General features: G+C 43.1%; 1 protein-coding gene across 3 annotated transcripts in view; it reads left to right on the top strand.

Annotated features, from left to right (window-relative positions):
* Positions 1-5,496: 5,496 nt before the first annotated feature.
* PPARG (peroxisome proliferator activated receptor gamma) overlaps positions 5,497-22,676 on the top strand; it is a 181,177-nt gene continuing 163,997 nt past the window's right edge. For all 3 annotated transcript variants that reach the window (XM_030206997.1, XM_030207000.1, XM_030206999.1), the window contains exon 1: positions 5,497-5,805. The gene's annotated coding sequence lies outside the window, so the exon portion shown is untranslated. The remainder of the gene's footprint in view (positions 5,806-22,676) is intronic.

Here is a 22,676-nt window from a genome sequence, read left to right as displayed (position 1 = left end):
ACGCAGACAGTTACACCAACAGGCTCATTTTCGAAAGAGAAGGACGTCCATCTTTCGACATAAATCAGAAGATGGACGTCCTTCTCACAGAGACGTCCAAATCGGTATAATCGAAATTCGATTTTGGATGTCTCCAACTGCACTCTGTCACAAGGACATCCAAATTTCAAGGAGGCGTGTCGGAGGCGTAGCAAAGGCGGGACTTGGGTGTGCCTAATACTTGGACGTCTTTGACCCATAATCGAAAAAAGCAAGGACGTCCCTGACGAACACTTGGATGTTTTCACCCGGACGTGTTTTTTTTTAAGAATAAGGCACAAAAAGGTGCCCGAAATGACCAGATGACCACCGGAGGGAATCGGGGATGACCTCCCGTTACTCCCCCAGTGGTCACTAACCCCCTCCCACCCTCAAAAAACATCTTTAAAAATATTTCGTGCCAGCCTCAGATGTCATACTCGGGTCCATGACAGTGCATGAAGGTCCCAGGAGCAGTTTTAGTGGGTACTGCAGTGCACTTCAGACAGGCGGGCCCAGGCCCATACCACTCCTACCTGTTACATTTGTGGAGGAAACAGCGAGCTCTCCAAAACCCACCACAAATCCACTGTACCCATATATAGGTGCCCCCCTTCACCTGTAAGGACTATGGTAGTGGTGTACAGTTGTGGGTAGTGGGTTTTGGGGGGCTCAGCACACAAGGTAAGGGAGCTATGTTCCTGGTAGCATTTTATGAAGTCCACTGCAGTGCCCCCTAGGGGGCCTGGTTGGTGTCCTGGCATGTCAGGGGGACCAGTGCACTAGAAATGCTGGTTCCTCCCACGTCAAAATGGCTTGCATTTGGACGTTTTTGACATGGACGTCTTTGGTTTCAAAAATCGCCGAAAGTCAAAGAAGTCCATGTCTAGGGACGTCCAAATCCAGGGACATTCAAATTTAAGGACATCTTTGGATTTGGACGTCTCTGACAGTATTTTTGAAATGAAAGATGGAAGTCCATCTTTTTTCGAAAATACGGTTTTCCCCGCCCCTGGATTTGGACATTTTACAAAGATGTCCAATTCCAACTTGGATGTTTCTTTCGAAAATGCCCCTCCAAGTAAAAATTGGTGTAAATGCCGATCCCTAAATTAGGATCGGACCAGGTGTATTCTACAGCAACTTGCATAGATTGTAGAAACATCCGCAACCCACCCATTCCATGCTCATGGCCTCACCCCATTTTCAACTATGCAACTTAGAATTTACGCACATCACTTTATAGAATACTCTTAGACAGTTGTGCGCGTAAATTCTAATTATTGGCATTTAGTGTCAATAATTGTTTGTTATTTTGCCAATTATCAGTGCTTATTGGCTTAACTAATTAAATTGCATGCACAGATCCAGAATACGACTGGATTTGCACACGCAACTTAAGTCACACAATACAGAATCCAAGGGTTAGACCTTTATTTTATTTTTAAACTATTTCATTTTACGTATCTGAAATGTATAATTACAAATCACAAGTAGAAGACAGCACTTGTTACAGCAAACAGTGAGTCAGAGAAAACATTACAAAGCCGGTGAATGCTTTTTCTAGCCGCTGCTGGCATTATGCCCTGGTATTCAATGCTGTCTATAACCGAGCAGTGGCATTGAATGTCCAGGATTGAGCAGCTGGCTGTCTCTTAAGCGGTTAAGTGCGATATTCAGCACTTAACCACCTAAGCGAAACCGGATGAAGATTGGACTGATATGGTTTGATTTGGCCATTTAACAGTGCTGAATATCAGCACTTAACTGCGTTAAGTGCCAACTCTGCCCCAGCCCACTCACAAAGCTTCAATCCTGGCTACTGTCTGATCTTGCAAGTTTCATGTGTATCTATAATAAAATCAACTTTTAAAAAAATTATCAAAAGCGTAAAAGTACACCTCATATTTCATTACCTTATACTTGGATTAGAAACGGGCTAAACATTCAGACTTAGAATGTTAAAGGAGTTTCCTAGAAAATGTAGATATTAAATAGGGAAGCAAATTTGTGGGTGTATATGATTGTCCAGGCAGGGGAGAAAAGGGAGTAGGAATGGAGGGAGACAGAGAAGAAGAGGGATTGGAAAAGAAGCACATTCTTTTTTTAATAGTTGGGATGTTGTCCCAAGGATAAGAACATAAGAGTAGCCATACTGGGTCAGATCAATGGTCCATGTAGCCCAGTATCCTGTTTCCAACAGTGGCCAAGCCAGGTCACAAGTACCTGCCAGAAACCCAAATCGTGGCAACACTCTATGCTACAAATCCCAGGACAAGCAGTTGCTTCCTATGTCTATCTCAATAGCAGACTATGGACTTTTCCTCCAGGAATTTGTCCAAAGCTTTTTAAACTCAGATACACACAGTACATATAAATTATCCAAAATAAAACAAATGCATTTATTGAAAACTTATTTAAATGTGTTCTATTTGCTCCTCTTCCCAGGGTGTTGGGGAGGCGGATAGTTCCTCGGGGTCTCCTGGGTGGAGTGTCTGGCTCTCAGAAGTCCATCTAGCAGCCTTTTCTTTTCTCTCTTACTGCTCTAGAAGGAGGGCAAGCTTAAAGAAAAACAAACTGATAGCTCCACAGAGTAGCATTTGTACAATGAGGAAAAAGATAGCAAGTAAACTATCTCTTATCCTCCACATCAGACCCCAGGGAATGCAAATGTACATGCATGCACTGAATGCATAGCTGGGCCGGAAGATAGCAGCCCTGTGGAAAGGCTGCTGCATGCTCTGAAAAAAAAAACTCATTAGAAATTAGATATGAAGGCTAGCAGTTAGACTTATGAGCAGGAAGGAGGCAGGAGAAACTGGAAAGAAAATATTCACAGAATGGAGAGAGAACAACAATAAAAAGAGGATGACAGAACTATGGAAATAGAAAAAAAGCGAGACTGTGAGATTTGTAAATGGCCGGAATATAGACAACGTAACACAAAAGGGAAGTCCATGATGGAGAGGAAGGAAAATATAGTGGGAGACATTGGTGAAAGATGTAGGCAAGAATGAAACAGAACTAGGGGAGGATGGGGAGAGGAAGAGTAAAGGGAAAGAAAACCAGAGGTGGGAGAGAGTCATAAAGAGAAAAGAACAGAAGAGGACAGAGTAGACAAGCACACCCTAATATGTTAATGGTGCTGCCTTTTTAAAGTGGGATTTCATTGGTTGTTTTGATGTTCCTGCTCTTAACATAATTACTTCACTTATTCATCACATGGGTCTATGTAAGGCAATATTTAATGTGGTGATCATTTTCTATGCATTTGTAACCTAATTATCCAGATATTTTGGACTGCTGAATATGTGGTCCTAAATTTATATGTGCAACCCTGGTCTCACTCAATTAGTACAGGTTGCTGCCTAAGCTCTTCAGGTTAGGCACCCAGACCAGGGTGTACAAAACATAAGGTCTCTATTGAGTTGGGGGCAGGCCAGGGCTGGGGGTTTTCTCCCACCACTTTTGTCGTTTGAACATAGTACGCAAAAGAATCCACTCTCACTCCAAAGGTTGCTTTTTAATAAACGATGAACTTTACTAATAGCAAAATCAACAGGAGCTTTCAGCAACAGGTCAGTTTAAATAGTCATTAACTCTCATTCCTTCAGGGCCAATCCTGGGGCAATAAACAGATGATAATCCCTCAGATTCAGTCTTGTTCAATGTTCACTTGGCTCTTTACTCTCTAGTCCATCCCACCCAGCAGGACAACCCAGGGCTACAGCTTGTTTGCTCCCTTGCCAGGCAAGCATCCTGCTGGGCTTTTCCCCAGCTGTGGACTGTATCTAGGACTGGATCTCTCTGTCTATCCTCCTTCCCCAGAGGTATGGTTCCTCTTACCCACCTGTAACCCATGCACTAGCTGTCATAGCCAGCCACTCCTCCACCCACCCATGTCATGCCCAGCTCCCACAATCCTGATTTTTAGCATAGGGCCGCCGAGAGACTAAGCTAGGCCCGGGGCAAGGCTTCCCCCCCCCCCCCCCCCCCCACCGCAGCCTGCAGTCCCTGGTCTCACCTGCCTGCCCTCGGCTACGTTTGCCACCAGGACCCCTGCATTAAAATCGGCAGCACCTCAGCTCCGTTTGAAAAGGCAGATCGCTTCCCTTTGAGCCTTCCCTCACTGTGTCCTGCCCTCGTCTGATGTAACTTCCAGTTTCCCTGAGGGTGAGACACAGGGAGGGCCCGAAGGGAGGCAATCTGCCTTTCCAAAAGGAGTTGAGGCTTCAAGACTCGCAGCACAGATCAGCGAATGCGCCGGAGACCGGTGCTGAAAAAGACTAAGGCTGGCAGGGGTTGAGGACCCCCTCAAGCAAAGGTACTTTGTGGCGGTGGCAGGGGGGGGGGTCAAAAGTGGCGGGGGAGGGTCAGCAGTGGGGTCGAAAGTGGAGGGGGCCAAGACTAAATCTGTGGGGGCTCATGCCCCCGTGGCCATACCTAGCTACGCCCCTTAACTGACCCAATAAAAAAGACCCAACATGGGCTGTGTTTCTGCTGGAGAGCCTTCCTCAGGGGTCAAGTCCTTCAAATCAATAACTTTGTGAAGTTGTGTAAACATGTAGTGCAACGTACTCCTGAAGTGAAGGAATCACTTTGGAGAAAGCGCTCCTGCTAACGTGGCAAGCAGTCGCTGAGGCAGTCAAGTACCGATATTAAGATAACTACAAGTGCCAATATTAAGATAACCTTCTATGCCTCAGCGACTGCTTGCCACGCTAGCGCTGCTTCGTAAACAGGCCCCTTAATGAAATATAAATTACAGATCGGCATCCAGAACACTTTCCCATTTTTTTTCATTTGCTGATTAATGAGTGTCAAAGCTGCAGTTTGGTTCAATTTTAATGCTGCAACTGCCTAATTTTTGGTTCCCTTCATCTCTGTGTCAGGTAAAGAATAATGGGCCAAATTCTTTAAATTGCGCCTTAAGCGCCGAAAAACTACACGGTTAACCTGAGTCTATAAACTACGCCTAAAGTTAGGCATAGCTTATAGAATATGCCTACATGCTGTTCTTGCAAATTTAGGCACACCTAAAACCAGGCCTAAATATCTGCGCCTAAGTTAGGTGCAGATCGGGTGTATTCCATAATAGTGCACATAGTTTGTTTTTTTTTACTTTTCAACTGTGCACTTTAGAATTTACATGCACCACATTGTAGAATACGCCTAGAAAGTTGTGCGTTTAAATTCTAATTAAAGCCGATTAGTGCCTCTAATTGGTTGTTAAGTACCAGTTATTGGCACTGATTGTTAATCGATTAAGTTGTGCGTGCATACATGGAATTTAGGGGAATGTGTGGCAGATAAAGAAGGCATGAGTCTATGTGTATAATACACTGAACAAGGCAGGCAGACTTTTTTTTTTTTTAAGTTGTAAATTTATGGGAGGGCCCAAGGGAGGGAAATGGTGGAGGGAGGAACCCAAAGGAGTGAGATGGGGAGGAACAGAGAGATAGAGGAAGGAGGGAGGCAAGCAGCCAGAGCTGTGAGCCCAAGGAAGCCAAATCCATCTATGAGCTCCTTGCAGCGATTTAGAGGCACAGCTGAGCAGCTCAGCTCATAAGCTTCAAGTTTCAGCCACAGGGGACAGGCAGGCACACACTGAAGAAACTTTGCCTTCACTGAGCGAATGTCACCTACACTGGCAGGGAGAAGGTGACAAGACCAGTGCTTTCCCCAGAGCTGGCTGCTGATGGCTGAGTGATCAGACCGAAGTATTCAGCGTTTGCTGCTCTCTCTCAGAAGGGAACCATTTCTCATTTGACTTCACACTCAGATCAGGTCAGTGATCAGCTTAATTTCAAAGGTTATAAACTTACGAGAGCACCAGGATCTTAACTCATTGCTCTTAGGTTATCTACATGTTAGTCTTAGTTTGTGACAGGGATTCATCTATACTTATCAAAATTGTAAATATTGCCAGCAAAAGCTGATTTTTCTTTATAAACCTCAGAAAGCTTTAATATGCTGAACTTTGAGCCCTGAATTGAGCATATTTATTTTTCATGCCTGAATTGGTGTCCCTCTGTTTGCTGAAGGATTTTGTAATCTCCCAGTGCCAGTCAGAGGATTTGATTCAGTTACCTGGACAGACCCATAGGTCCTGTAGGGTGAATGGGAGATGCTAAGCTCTGCTGTTTTTCTGTAGTGACCCAAAGGGAGGCCAGGTATATCAAACAGGTTTTGAAACAGCAGTTAGTACCTTTCAACTCTGATATTTTATTTCATTTCAAAGTCCATTGCTAATGAACCGAGTCTGAGCAACTGCTTGGATTTTGACCCAGGATGGATCTTTTTAACTCCCCTTTCCAAATGCACTGTCAGAGCTTCCAAGTTACCCCGTTCCAGGAGGGAGATTTCAGACAATCCAATCCTTGCTTTATGGGACCCATAGCACTGATTTCAATGGGTAGAAAATCAGGAACTGCAGATAACACTCTACTTTGGGATAAAACCAGGTCTGGCCAAAACAAAAATTTGCTCCTGGACCGGGGTAACTTGGCAGTTCTGCATAGCCCTTGCTTTGCTTGAAATTAGAGGCAGGCCTGTCGTTCCTAGAACACAGTGAGAGGCGATTGGGAAAAGCAGGAGCCACAATGACACAGGTGAGCTGAGTTCACCATTCGGCAAAGGCAATGAGATGGAAGAATGTTAAATATGAACCAGCTTTTGTGATCCATTCTGCCTGAGGTGTTACTCCTGTTGGTTTCCTATAACATCATTTTGCTTACTTGCCTTTCAATAACGTATGCAATATTATGTCAAAGATCTGGGTACATTTATTAATTTATAACCAAGAAGTCTATTTAATCAATAAACACAGAGAAGTTGGGTGAGCTTCAGCATCCAAGGTAGGCAGTTTGGAGTCTACTGAGACCTGACCCTGGGGAATCTCTGTTTAGTGATAGAGGCACTGAAGGTCTCACTTTATGATGTTAAAATGGTGTAGGAACCCTTAGTTTATCATTTGTATCTGCTTTTATGTCCTCCAATCAAAAGTTTTATTTAATCTATTCATTGTGATGTCATAAAGACTGCTACCTCAGAATAAGTAAATGTGGGAAGCCATCTGGGAGGTCAGAAGGAGTTTATAAATGTTTTCAAAAACTAGCATTTCACACTTAGTGTATCATCTCTTCGGCAGCTTTGGTTTGCCCTTCAGGGCAAGAGGAATGAAGCCCAGTTGAGGGAACAAGAACAATTCATATATATAAATTCAACAAAATAATAGACTTCAATCACCCTCATTATATTCAAGGAAATAACAGAGCTCAGGGTACCAGTGAGAACTTCTCAGGGTTTCTGGTTTTGATTTTACCCAGGATCTCAGTATAGTAGGGATTATTAGGAAAGGGATAGAGAATGGGCAAAGAATATTATCATGCTTCTGTATCGCTCCATGGTGCAACCTCACCTTGCCAATATCTCAAAGAAGATATAGCGGAATTGGAAAGGATTCAAAGAAGGGTGACCAAAATGATTGAGGGGATGGAATTCCTCTCATATGAGGAAAGGTTTAAGAGGAAGGGGGCACTTCAGGTTGGAAAGGAGATGCATGAGGAGGGGATATGATAGATGTCTACAAAATCCTGAATGGTATAGAATGGGTAAACGTAAATTGATTTTTCACTCTTTCAAGTAGTACAAAGACTAGGGGACATTCAATCAAGTCACATGGTAATACTTTTAAAATTAATAAGAGGAAATATTTTATCATTCAATGAATAGTTAAGCTCTGGAACTCGTTGCTATAGGATGTGGTAACAGCAGTTAGCATATCTGGGTTTTGAAATGGTTGGACAGGTTCCTGGAGGAAAGGTCCATGGTCTGCTGTTGAGATAGACATGGGAAAAGCCACTGACTGTCCCTGGGATTGATAGCATGGGGTCCTGCTACTATTGGGATTCTGCTAGGTGCTGTTGGCAGCTAGACGGACCATCACTCTGACTCAGTATGGTTATTTTAATGTTCTTATGTAAATGACTGCAGTTCAGTTATGATTTTGCCTAAAGTCTTTTCAATTCTCAAGAAATATTGGTGAAAAATTCCCTTTACTCTCAAGCAAATAGACAGAAATAGTTTTTATGAATAATGGTTTGTTAGAGATGAGTGGAATGAACATAATTTGTAAGCCAAACACCCTCTAACAGTAGGTGTGGTTTGCCTGTTTAGTTGGCGGGGGGGGGGGATACAAGGAATAGGGAGGTCAAATTGATGATGGGGGAATGGAGGCCAGTTCATCTGTAACACCCAGACCATTTTGGAAGGGGTGCTGTCCCTAGCGGAGGAGTAGCCTACTGGTTAGTGCAGTGACCTGAGAACCAGGGGAACTGGGTTTAATTCCCACTGTAGCTCTTCGTGTTGCCCCAGGTACAAAATAAGTACCTGTATATAATATGTAAATTGCTTTGATTGTAACCACAGAAAGGTGTATATCAAATCCCAACCCCTTTTCCTTTCCTCTCTCAAACTATACCTAAGTTTCTATTGGTATTAGTGGATTGTGATCCAGGATTGAATTAAAGTACTTGATATAACTGGGAAATAAATAGCTGTTGATTCGCAACTTGATTCTTTATATTGTACTTGTACCAGGTTTGTTTTAATGCAAAGACTGTGATACCACAATGATCCATCCTAAATACCAAACAACGAAACTCTTCCAAAACCAGTCAAAACCGAACTCTCTATACCTGACTACTTCAGTAACTCTATCACTAACGAACGTTAACACACTACCGCTTTATTTCTCACGTTGAAATAAACTGATTATCTAATTTATTCTATAATTTACTCTACCATCTATGTACTTAATGCAATACCACTTTGTATTTCTCATTCCGGAAATGGTGATCGCCACTACGTCATACTGTAAGCCACATTGAGCCTGCAAAAAGGTGGGAAAATGTGGGATACAAATGCAACAAACAAATAAATCAATCTATTGTACCCCACTCAATGGAACATCTTAGAAAACACAGAAAAATTTTTAAAACACACATATTTAATGCGTATTTATTTGTATTTATTTAAGTATTTAAATACCACCTAGACCTAAGTGGTTTACAATTTCATTACAGGTAATGGCACTGTCCCTAATGGGTCTCACAATCTAAGTACAGTAATACCTTGATTTTTGTTGACTTTGGTTATCGTCCATTTCAGTTTTCGTCGATTTTTTTCCGTGAAACATTTGTCTCGGATTTTGTCGGCGTGCCCACGTGGTCTCGCTGCTAATTTTGCGAAAACAAAGGGTGACCCACGCGTTCTGCTCAGTGTGGCTTTGTTTCTCATTGTATGAGCATCACCCCGTGCGTCTAGCCAAACAATACCATGTTAAATGTTCATTTATTCTTTACATTAGTCTTTTATATTCATTTTATATTGATTTCTTATTGTTTTTAGTATTAAACACTATATGCTCTATAAAATGTGTTTTTGGTATGTATTTTGGAGTGTCTAGAAAGAATTAATTGGATTTACATAGTAACATAGTAGATCATTGATTCACATGGAAATAATTGCCTCGGTTTTCGTCTGTTTCGGATTTCGCCGATTGTTTTCAGACGGATTATCGACGAAAACCGAGGTATCACTGTATATGCACTATAGATTTGAATGTGCCTTTATAAATGAGGCTTCTCCAATAAGCCCCAGTACTGCTTCCACACAAAGTTACATGTGCTTCAAAGCAGATGCAACTCTATGGGGTAAATTCTATATAAGTAGTGTGTAAAAATCAGCGCTAATAATGTGATGCACTTAGTGCAATTCCATAACGAGTATGCGTCCATTATAGATTTGCGCTAAGGTGTGCTTAATTATAGGTGGCTACAATTAGATCTGCTATAAGCAGGTCAAAATACTGGCACCTAAGTTAGGTGCACTTAGGTTTGATCCTGTATCAAGGTGCATAACATCCAGGAATGCCCCCAGGAATACCTCTAACCACGCCCCCAAATCGTTATGCATGATAGGATTTATTTATTTATTTATTTTTGGTACGTTTATACCCCGCATTATCCCACAAGAGAGGGCTCAATGTGGCTTACAGTGTTACAAAAGGGTACAGTTCAGGGAAGGTACAGATCAAGGGGAGAGACAAGATCATGAGGATAAGACAAGGGTGCATGACAAGGGTGATGTAATCGGTGGTGAGGCGCGTACAGTCGATAGGAGGAAAGTTAGGGCTTAGTATTGTCAGCGGGATAAGCTGTCTCGAGTAAAAATGTCTTTAAAAGTTTCTTGAAGAGCTGGTAGTCATCAGTCTCTTTCAGACGTCTGGGTAGGACATTCCAAGATTTAGGCGCAATCCGTTATAGAATTGGATATGTGCCTAAATCCTAATTATTGCCAATTTGTTTTAATAATAATTGATTATCTCCCAATTTCAGCACTGATTAGCCTGTTGTTCAATTAAGTTGTGGAGGAGTAGCCTAGTGGTTAGTGCGGCAGACTCTGATCCTGGGGAACTGGGTTCGATTCCCACTGCAAAATGTATTAATATCAATAAAGTAATAAAAGGACATGGATTTATTTCATGCATTTCGCAGTTCAAGGTGAGCTGCATTCATATAGATCAGGTATTTCTTTGTCCCTTGAGAGTTCAGGGCTGGTGCTTCCATTAGGCTAACTAGGCAGCTGCTTAGATTGCTGAGATTTAGGGTGTGGAAAAATAGGAGGCATCCCCCTCCCAATCAGTGCCTGGCAGAACAGCGGGAATGAGTAGATAACCTGCAAAGAATTGCCAGGTTTCAGCACATTATTTTATTTATGATTATGTTCTTGATAAACTACCTTTTTGTAGTACAACCAGAGGTTTACATATTACATACAGGTACAGAATGTGTGCTAAAAACAAAATTCCCTAGAAATCTAAAGCTGTTTCATTGTATTGAACTCACATTGTTAGCACCATCCCCGGGATTCTGTATATTGCGCAGAGATTTCCACGCAGAAATCAATGCGTATTCCATAACAATGTATATAATTTAATTAGTTAACAAGCTAATCAGCGCTACTAGGATGTTAACAAGCAATTATAGCACTGATTGGCATTAATTAGAATATATTCACACTACTTGTTAAGCGTATTCTGTAACATGGTGCATGTAAATTCTAAGTCATGTGGTTGGCGTAGTTATGGGCGTGGAATGGGCGGGTCATGAGCATTTCTAAAATCTATTTATTTATTTATTAGGATTTATTTACCACCTTTTTGAAGGAATTCACTCAAGGCGGTGTACAGTAAGAATAGATCAAACATGAGCAGGAGGCAATTAGAGCAGTAAAAATAATCTATGCATGTTGTTATAGAATACACCTGCTTCACGCCTAAATTAGGCATCGGGATTTACACCAGGTTTTAGTTGGCATAATTGACCGCGACTAAATTCAGTCGTGTGGACCATTGCTCTGTATTTTTTATAAAGTATCCCTAAATTAAAGCGTACTTTATAGAATACGCTTCGATTTCCATGTGGAAATCTCAAGTGTGATATATAGAATTTAGCTCCATATATATTATTTGAATGTTCTAATGCATGCCTATTAAGGGTTTTCCATGTATTGTGCTGAGATTCTGAGTATCACATCCCAGTGCCGGGCAGACATTTATGGTCTGTGTCCTGCAAATGATATGACAGATTTGGATAGGCTGGAGCAGGCTTTGATAGCAGCTCCAGTAGTTGTAATATAAGGACAGAGCTGGGTGGACTTCTACAGTCTATGACCCAGAAACAACAAAGAAAGACCATGATCAAGTATAAAATCTCACGTTCATTGTTGATTTAATACTGAATTGATAATGAATATGACTGTTGGGCAGACTGGATGTACCGTTTCAGGTCTTTATCTGCCATCACTTACTATGTTACTATTTTATACGATTGCTCTTCCATGGTGTGGAGGAGTGGCCTAGTGGTTAGGGTGGTGGACTTTGGTCCTGGGGAACTGAGGAACTGAGTTTGATTCCCACTTCAGGCACAGGCAGCTCCTTGTGACTCTGGGCAAAGTCACTTAACCCTCCATTGCCCCATGTAAGCCGCAGTGAGCCTGCCATGAGTGGGAAAGTGCGGGGTACAAATGTAACAAAAAATAAAATGCTGCCTATTCTAGTTATCATTTGTATTCTACTGACAACACATTTCTGCTGAAGCCCTGCCACATCCCTGCCCACTCTGACATAGACATCCTGTGAGCAAGCAGTGGGTTTGAACCTTGGCTTTCTTGTTTCTCAAAAACAGTGTAGTAGGCCACAGATGAAGCAACCAGGTGGAGCCAAGTATGAAAGGAAGCTGGTTTTTTTGGACCCAACATGGCCCATGTTTTGGCGAATGCCTGCTTCAGTGGTCCGAATGTTGTTAAAACAAGGTCAAGTTCCTTTGTGATTATCACAATGACAATATTGACCTCATGTTAACCTCATCTGCCATTATTCACATTTAAGCAAGAAGGTGTTTGTACTTGTTATCGAATTTTGCAATATTGCGATTGTAAAAATCACATAGGAATCTTGACCTTGTTTTGACAACATTCTGACCCCTGATGCAGGCATTCGCCGAAACACAGGCCATGTTGGGTCCAATAAAAACTGCTTCCTCCGCCTGGTTGCTCCATCTGTGGCCTGCTACACTGATTATGTCTCACGTTTGGTTTGTGTTGCTGTTTCCCTCTGGTCTGCTTTTTTCCCCCCTTGTTTCTCAGCCTGCTGCTCTAAACATGAGGCTATGCCTCCATTCTACACAGAGGACAAGTGCAGTATAGTAAAACTGAGCAGTGTTTTGTAACCGATTACAGAGGAACATTGACTTTTCGCTCTTTTCTTTATGACCTGTCTTATCGAAATATAGAAAACTAGTAGAAAAGGCCCGTTTCAGGCAGAAAGGAAACGGGCGCTAGCAAGGTTCCCCCCTCCCCCAGTTCCAGACCCTTCCATCACTCCCCCCCCCCCCCAGGTCCAGGCCGAGGCACGTCCCTCCCGGTCAGAGTTCCAGATCGCACCTCCCTGCCTTCCTCCCTCCAATTTCCGGCCCCCCATAAGAGTTCCCGACCTGTGGCCCCCCCTGTCGCGACCATCTGGAGCCCCCCTTCCCGCCGGCAAACCTCCCCAGCCGCCGTCGCGTGTCTGTGCTGGCAGGGGACCTCAAATCCCACCAGCCGAAGTCTCCTTTTGTCGGCCGGATGGCTTGAATGAGGACCCACGTTGGAATCAGTTTGTGCTCGTGCGTCTGACGTCTGATGCACGCACACAAACGGCGTAATGCGTCGTGACGTCAGCGAGGCTTCGGAGACGCAAAGTTAAGGACACAGGCAGCCAGGTTGTCGAACTTTGGAGGTGAGAATTATTATATAGGATTTGGCTGGACTGTTGATGTAGTGTTAGTGCTACATGGAGCATAACCAGTTCAGTTCTTGGATTAGGTTTTTTTTGTACCTTGGTTTGGCTGGTGATGGAGGCTCAGGCCCACACAGCAGCTGTGCACCTTGACAGCACCAGCATTGGGGGAGCAAACTGGGCTCCATAGCTACAGACGCCCCCACTGTCTTGCATCTCCCTTCTTCAACAATTACTTTCATCAAAGGGTTGCCGGCAGTGGTAGTGATTCCTACACACTGCCTGCAACTAACCCAGAAACCTTCCCTCTGTGAGTCCTACCCCCCTCAATGGAAGACTTGAGGAATGAGGGCTAGTGGGTGAGAGAAGGAGATGGAATTTGACAGGTAGCTGAAAAGTAAAAAGAAGGAGAATGATAAGAAAGAGGGTGAAATTTGAGTGAACAGAGACGCAGTAAAGAAAAAAAGAGAGGAAAGAGCTAAAATGGAGAGACCAATATGTTAAAAGGCAGGTGTAGTAAGGGAATGGAACAAGACAAATGGACAGCAACTGCTTGAAGGAGAATTAGAAGACAGACAGGAAAGCAGAAAGAGAAATTGAAACCAACATGATGAAAAAAATAAAACATCCAGACAGCAAACATAGAAAAAAAAGCATTGAGTAGATGTTTTTGTATTGTGTTCAGTAGAAAAGGAAATAGATGTCTGGTTTTATTTGTCTAGTGTTGCAGTACATGCCAAATTTAACTTCTTGGGGTTCCAAGCCCAATTTTTGTGATCCCTTGTTCTGTATTTGGTGAAGATCTGTCAGTATGATAGTAATGGCAAGTGGGGAGATTGGAGGGGAAGAAGGGAAGATAGAGAATCGGGAGGGCCCCTCCTTTATTTTCTTATCTTGGCCCTAGCATGTCTAACAGCAGCCCTGACCCTTGCTGCAGTGCTGTAGCGAGGGTGCCTGACACCCAGGGCGGGTCGCCGCTGCGCACCCCCCCCCCCCCGGGTGCAGGGCACGGCACCCCCCCCCCTCTGGAGCGCTCCCCCCCCCCCCCGAAACGCACCCTACCTTTCAGCGGGGGGCAGGCGGGAGGGCCGATCCGCCCCGTCATTGGGAGCTGCGTCGGCTCTGCTGCTTCCCTGCTTTCTCTGCCCCGGAACAGGAAGTAACCTGTTCCGGGGCAGAAAGAGCAGGGAACCAGCGAGCCGACACCCTCCCAGCGCATGCACCCGGGGCGGACCGCCCTACCGCCCCCCCTTCCTACGCCACTGCCTTGCTGTAGCTGGTGGAGATCTCCAAACATTGCCAGCTGAGGACCTCCTCCAAAGGCAGCCAGAACTCCTTTCTACCAAGCTCTGCAATGTTCAGCAACAGCAGCAGCAACCTTGAGTCACTGCCTCCTATGCATGCATGAGGTGTAGCATCGGTGGCTCAGGGATTTTGCTTCTGCCTTCAGTTGACAGAGCTTGGGGATTCTCATTAGCTAAAGTATTTATACTTTACAAGGTACCAAGAGAGAGGTGGAGAGAAAATGTTGTGTCCACCCAAATTAGGCTCAGGCCCACCCAAAATTAACTGTCTGGCTATGCCATTGCTGTGAAAGTAAACTTTTTCAGTCCTTGGTGGGGATGGAATCATTGTCATGAAAAAAAAGGCAACACTTTGCGGTCACCCATTATATAGAAGAGTGTTTCCTGGCCTTAGGACCATTGCTACAATAACCAGACAAAAGTCAAGAGCAAAACCTCTGAATGACCAAATGGTGTGACAGGGTGACGGCCAGATCCAGTAGACTACTTGGTTATGCAACAATAAGCATGACTTGTACAAGGTCATTGGTGACACTTCATCTGAAATACTGTGTCCAGCTCTTGAAGCTATGCTGCCTAATGAATAAAAATTGAGTAGAGGTGATTTGGAAAAAGACTGCCTACATGGTAGAGGATCTGTATTGAAAGATTAGTCAAGATCGGGAGGCGGGGCTGGTGGTTGGGAGGCGGGGATAGTGCTGGACAGACTTGTACGGTCTGTGCCAGAGCCGGTGGTTGGGAGGCAGGGCTGGTGGTTGGGAGGTGAGGATAGTGCTGGGCAGACTTATACGGTCTGTGCCAGAGCCGGTGGTTGGGAGGAGGGGCTGGTGGTTGGGAGGCGGGGATAGTGCTGGGCAGACTTATACGGTCTGTGCCCTGAAGAGCACAGGTACAAATCAAAGTAGGGTATACACAAAAAGCAGCAAATATGAGTTATCTTGTTGGGCAGACTGGATGGACCGTGCAGGTCTTTTTCTGCCGTCATCTACTATGTATGTATTAGTGAGACGAGAGTTATACCTAGGTATTTCAGAGGAAAATTGAATACGATACAGACATTCAAACACCTGAAAGACATAACACACAAGAAACAAACCAGCTCATTTTCGAAAGTGATCGCTGGTCATTTTCCGACACAAATCGGGAGATGGCCGGCGATCTCCTGATACCGGCCAAATCGGTATAATCGAAAGCCAATTTTTTGACACCCTCGCCGGTTTCCCGTCGCGCAGCAGGTGAAAGTTCAAGGGGGCGTGCCGGCAGTGTACTGAAGGCGGAACATGGGCGTGTTTAAGAGATGGCTAGCTTCACCCGATAATGGAAAAAATAAAACCAGCGATGACGAGCATTTTGACGATTTCACTTGGTCCCTCTTTATTCATGACCAAGCCTCAAAAAGGTACCCCAGCTGACCAGCTGACCACCGCACGGAATCGGGCATGACCTACCCTTATTCCCCCAGTGGTTACCAACCCCCTCCCACCCTAAAAAAAAACTTTACAACATTTTTTGCCAGCCTCTATGCCAGCCTCAAATGTCATACCCAGCTCCATGACAGCAGTATACAAGTCTCTGGAGCAGTTTTTAGTGGGTGCAGTGCACTTCACAGGCAGGTGGACCCAGGCCCAGCACTTCAGGCAGGTGCACCCAGGCCCATCTCCCCCCCACCTGTTACACTTGTGCTGGTATATGTTGAGCCCTCCAAAAAACACCAAAACCCACTGTACCCACATGTAGGTGCCCCCCCCCTGCATCCCTTAGGGCTATGGTAGTGGTGTAGAGTTGTGGGGAGTGGGTTTGGGGGGGATTTGGGGGGCTCAGCACCCAAGGGAAGGGAGCTATGCACCTGGGAGCTATTTGTATTTTATTTTGTTTTTAGAAGTGCCCCCTAGGGTGCCCGGTTGGTGTCCTGGCATGTGAGGGGGGCCAGTGCACTAAAAATACTGGCTCCTCCCATGACCAAATGCCTTGGATTTGGCCGGGTTTGAGATGGCCGGTTTCGGTTTCCATTATCGCTGAAAATTGATCCCGGCTAACTCAAACCCGGCCAGGTCTGGCATTTGGCCGGGGCCAACCATATTAATGAAGAAAAAGTTGGCCAGTCATCTTTTTGAAAATACGGTTGGCTCCGCCCACTTGCAGCACCGGAGATGGCCGGCCATAGAGATGGCCGGCACCTTTCGATTATGCCCCTCAAACTGTTCCCAGTGGAAAGTCAAGATGTGAAAATGTAAGTGAGTAATTTCAGGAGTACGTTAAAATCAAAAAAATAAAATCTTACTTCAAGGACAGGGTGGTAAATGTATGAAACAGCCCTCCCAATGAACAATGAAGGCAGAAATAGAAGAGAAGAGTTTGATAGGATAAAGGCAGAAGTCACAAAGACGTGAAAGGAAACCCTGAGATCAACTGGGTGTACAGCATGCAAAGACAAGTCTATGCAAGGTCCTGAACTTTAAAACAGACTCCCCCAACATCTCCGCTTGTGCCCCTCTCTTCAGCAGTTCTCTGCTGAGCTTGAAACTTTTTTTTTTCTGAAGCCTATGCCTACGGAAGCGCCTTCTTGCGGGAATGCCTGTAGTGGGCCCGGTTTATAACCTACACCTCGTAAGCCATCTTGATAACCTCTTCTGTGGGTGGGGTGGAATAAACTTGGAAACCTGGAAGTTGTTTGGGCCGACTGGATGGACCCTGCACTTCTGCCTTCAAGTTCTGAATTTCCATGCATCTATGCAGTATGAGGCAAATTTTCAAAATAGACTCTTGCATACCTAAAAAGAAGTTCTGGAAAATCACCTTCTCTCATCCAAAAATGTTTTGAAAACAAAACCATAATTGTTTCTGTCCACATCCCTACCATTGGCCAGGAGGCAAAAGGTACCCATAAAAACAAAGTGACCCACTAGAACTGTTCAGTAAATAGAAGTATAATTTCTCCCAGGAGTAGCATAATTGACATTGAAAATGTACACCTAAATATATTCTTATCATAGGAGCCAACTTTTCAAAATTATTGGGGGTGCTAAGCCCAATGGAAATGACCCCTCCCTGGACACATACAGACAATTTTCTCAATATTGGGGGTGCTCAAGCACCCCCAGAGTCGGCTCCTATTCTCATCAGTATTATAGCAAACTCCAGAGCTACTAACCAGGACTTAATTTCTGGGAGAACAGATTCCAGACCTGCAGGGTGTTTTGTTCTAACCTCTCTCTTCAAGACAGGCTGCAGGGAACAGGAGGGAAGGGGCGAGTTAATTGTTCTGCTCTCTTAATCTTGCCCCTCACTGGTCTGTGTCACCCTCTTCCCCAGATCCACAGTTCCTTTTTATCTACAAATTAAGCCCTGCTAAAAAACCTTTTAGAGTGCTATTTCTACAATAATAATTTTGGCCGTGTATAGGTGGCGCAGAAAGGAAGAACTGTTTTGAAAATGTTGGTGTCTACTATATTTAATTCTGAGGTGATCACCACTTTTAATCTGTTCCCTTTCTTTCAAGCCTTATATTTCTGTAGTGATCATTTCTATCTCCCACAAGTTAAATTCAGGTGCTGTAGGTATTCTCCTGTCCTCCAAGAGCTTGTGATTTAAATCTGGACCTGAGGTAATGGAGGCTTTAGGGGCTTACCCAAGGCCAGGGGGATCATCAGTGGCTTTTGAACCATGATCGCCCTGCTCATTAGTACTCTGCTCTAAATACTAAGCTACTCTTCCACTTTGCTGCAGTCTCTTTTCGGAAAGGGAAAATCTAGGTTTCTAGAAACCAGGGGTCTTAGTATCTAGCCAGAGATTAAACAAAAGTTTGCACTTAAAATGTCTTCAAACCCCAGCTTGGGTGCAACCATTTTGTGGGCAACAGCTGGAACACTCTGGTATCAGCTCACCCATTCTGTGGATCATACCTAATGATGGGGCTAGAGAGTTGTACAGCACTGAGGTTTTGTTTTTAAATATGGAGTATAGTATTCACAATTTAAAAAAAAACAATGAAATGAAATGTGTTATTTTTGGACTGGGATAATGGTCACCTAAATGTATGCTTTTTTTTGTCACTGAGAAGTGTGAACCTTCTGTCCTTGTGGCTTTCTTATTTTGTTGTGTGTTCTCTCGATGATAGAAATCATTTTAAAAATAACAATTGTAAGACTAGGCAGGGAGGATGGCCCAGTGATTAGCAGCAGAAGGAAATCTTCTGCAGACAGCTTGCTGCCAAGTGTAGGGTCTGAACATGGCCAAAATAATCCCCAATTTTCCCTGCATAAAATTTGTGAAGACTCATCCTAATGTCCTGTATTTACTGTTGTAGATAATATGTAGTATTCCATGCCACTATATTTTCTGAGGTTCCTCAATAAAGCAGAGCTCCTTTAACCCTTTAGTGCCCATAATATTTCTCTCTGCGATTCTCTTCCTCTCTATGATTCCCTAATGTGTCTGTACACACGAACCATATTTTCTACCACATTACTGTATTTGTTCATAATGGAATTGGCGAACGCCTTTACGGTACTCACGTAAGCCACATTGAGCCTGCAAATAGGTGGGAAAATGTGGGATACAAATGTAACAAATAAATAAAAAATAAATAAATATCAGTTGCTTTATGGCAGTAAGGGACGTGAAAGGGTTAATGGTTTACAATACATTAATTGTTCCAAAGACAGAATAACGAGATATCTAATTAGCATTGGTGGGATTGAAATTCAGCCAGGGTAGTTGCTAAAGAAAGTTAAGCATCAGCCCCAGCGCCTAATGTTATATGTATATTCAATATCACTATCCATTTAGTGATGGCCGCCATCAGTGAATATCCATTTAATTTAAACCTGCTAATTGTCAGGCCTAAATTAAACAAATAACTTATTAGTTGAACAGCTGGATATCACTGTTAAGGGGGGAAAGTTATCAAGTGGGCTACCGTTAAGACGTATCATTGTACTGTTAACCCTAGTTATTAGTACCTAGATCTCTCTTGAGGCCCCTTTAAATTACTGCATGCAATTCTGGAGATTGCACCTACAGAAAGATACAAACAGGATGCAGTCTGTCCAGAGGGTGGTTACAAAATTGGTCAATGGTCTCTGTCATAAAACATATAGGGACAGGCTTATGAACCTCAACATATATACACACTGGAAGAGAGGCGGGAGAGAAGGGATATGATAGAGACGTTTAAATACCTCAATGGCGTTAATGTACAGGAGGTGAGCGTTTTTCAAATGAAAGAAAACTCTGGAATGAGAAGGCATAGGATGAAGTTAAGAGGAAATAGACTTAGGAGGAATCTAAGAAAATACTCTTTCAGGAAAGGGTGGTGGATGCGTGAAATGGTCTCCCAGTGGAGGTCGAGGAGACAAGGACTGTGTCAGAATTTAAGAAAGCGTGGGACAGGCATGTGGGATCTCTTAGGAAAAGAAGGAGTTAGTAGTTAGTGAAGATGGGCAGACTGGATGGGCCATTTGCCCCTTATCTGCCATCAAGTTTCTATATTTCTTTGCATAAAAATAAGGCCTGTGCTAAAATAGCATGTTAGTAGTAAATGAAAAAAAAGAAAAAGCCTTAACGTTAGCCTACATTGATAACTATGCCCCTAATTAATTAGTTTCTGGTGCCGCCTCACCCGTTCCCCAATCTGACCCCTTTTTATATGGATAGTATCTGGCCATTTAGTGAGTCAAACAGTCAAATATTATCCATATAATTTTCAAAAATATCCAGATAGTCAACTCATGCATTCTACACTCACCAGAAAATAAATAAATATGAGACAAGAGACCTTGACTTTGGGAGCCAAATTCCAACTAAGGTTCCCCTGTAAATGTGTGATTCAATTAGAGAATATGACATACCATTTTTTTGAACTATTTCAACTTCGTACATTTATTGATGCAAGAATCCCTAAATGACTACAGCGATCTTATTGGATATTAAAAGTAGAAGTAATTGTTCTATCTAAAACGCTATCCTTTTTGGTGTAATTTTGTTTTTCTTACTTAGTAGCCTTATCCTCTTATAAGGATTTGTGTATCAGTCTCCCCTTTCTTGTGGACCACTGCATAAAAATGAGAAGTTGGAAAGGGGAAATTGTTTTCCATCGTATATTGTTTCTTTGGAATATTATGGCATATTTCTTGAGAAAGTTCGCTTTGGAGTTGTATAAAAAATTATAAATAAAGAATAGAAAAGAAAAGAAATAACTCCCTTTTAATTTTATGCTGCCTGTGTTAATTTGGTTTGATTAGTTTAGAGGAAGCTTGCTATAGAGAAATAAAATAAGTATTTTCAGAAGCCTCTTTTCCTTCAAGTGTACTTCAGTGGATTGCCTGTTTTAAGGAGCAATTGTCATGCACCATGCCAATATGTTCTACACAATAATACATTATTTTACTTTCACCAAATCATCCATTTTTCATGGAATCCCAACATAATTATAAAGGAAACAATACTAAGATGTACTTGTAATTTTTATCTTCTATGTAAAACTCAGTGGGAGAGGGAATGAATGTTTGCACATATCTGGAGCAACTTTCGTGGAAAAAGCTGTTTGTACATATTTCCTACAGTTCATTCAAACAATGGCTCACACGAGGCTAGATTCTATATATGAAACATAGACACATAGAAACATGACGGCAGATAAAGGCCAGATGGCCCATCCAGTCTGCCCATCCTCTGTAACCCCTAACTCTTCCTTTTCCTAAGCGATCCCAAGTGCTTATCTCATGTCTTTTTAAATTCTGACACAGTCCTCGACTCCACAACCTCCACCGGGAGGCCATTCCATGCCTCCACCACCCTTTCTGTGAAATACTACTGTACTCCTAAGCCTATTCCCTCTTCACTTCATCGTATGCCCCCTCGTTCCTGAGCTTTCCTTCAGTTGAAAAAGGCTCACTTCCTGTACATGAATGCCCTTGAAATATTTAAACATCTCTATCATATCTCCTCTCTCCCAGCGTATATATCAGCGCTGAAAAAAACCTACATAGGCGTATTTTATAAGCTGTGCCTAAAATTTGGCATGGTTTATAGAATTAACACTTAAGCAGAGAGGTCACATGTAAATGGAAGAAGTAACTAACTTGCTAGTCTCACTCATACACACAAGGAGTGACTCAGGCTGCACATACTGCAGCGGGACATGTTTATCCATTGCTCCATTTGCAACTTTCTTCAAATCAGTCACCTTACTTTCTAATTCTTCCTACTTTCTTACCCATCTATATGTTACAACTTTGCCTTACCCTTCACTAACAATTATAATGTTCTATTACGTATTGTGTTGACAGTGCTAGTATACCATGCCATACTTTGTATTGTTTTCGAATATTTTTACTGCTGTAATTGCCTATTGCTCATGTTTGATCTATTCTTACTGTACACCGCCTTGAGTGAACTCCTTCAAAAAGGCGGTAAATAAATCCTAATAAATAAATAAATTTAAGTGCTGCCATTTACACAGATGAAAATGTGGTGAAAATGCCCGCTCCTAAATATACACCCAGAACACCGTTAATCTACAATTATGCACGTTACTCAAAATCACGCCCCGATCTCCTCTGAAATGCCCATGACCATCCCATTTCTGCGCCCCCTTTTTCAGGCCACGAGTAAATTTTAGGCACAGATCCCGCGCCTAACTTTACACAGGTAAGTCTCAAATCTAATTAGTGCCAATAATTGCTTGTTAAAAAGTCAATTATTGGCACTAATTAGCTTTTTATTCTATTAACTTGCGCACGCAAATCGGGAACACTTTTGGTGACTTTTATAGAATCAGAAGGTTGATGTGTGACAGTGGTGTGCTGGAGCGGGCTCTCACGGGCTCACGAGAGCCGTTTGTTAAGTTTTTAAGACTTTTGAGAGCCGGTTCTTAAAGTAGGCCTCCCCGTGGCTATTCTAAGAACTGACTCTCAAAATGTAGGCTTGGGTCCCTTCCTGAATTCTCTTTTACTTTGCTGACAGTGATGCTGGCCCCACCAGCCAAGTAAATAGACTGCTGCTGCTCCCTG

Source organism: Microcaecilia unicolor, chromosome 6, assembly GCF_901765095.1.
Source record: "Microcaecilia unicolor chromosome 6, aMicUni1.1, whole genome shotgun sequence".
Lineage (NCBI taxonomy): Eukaryota > Metazoa > Chordata > Amphibia > Gymnophiona > Siphonopidae > Microcaecilia > Microcaecilia unicolor.
Note: the sequence above shows the minus strand (reverse complement) of the source record. Positions and strands in the feature narration are given on the sequence as shown.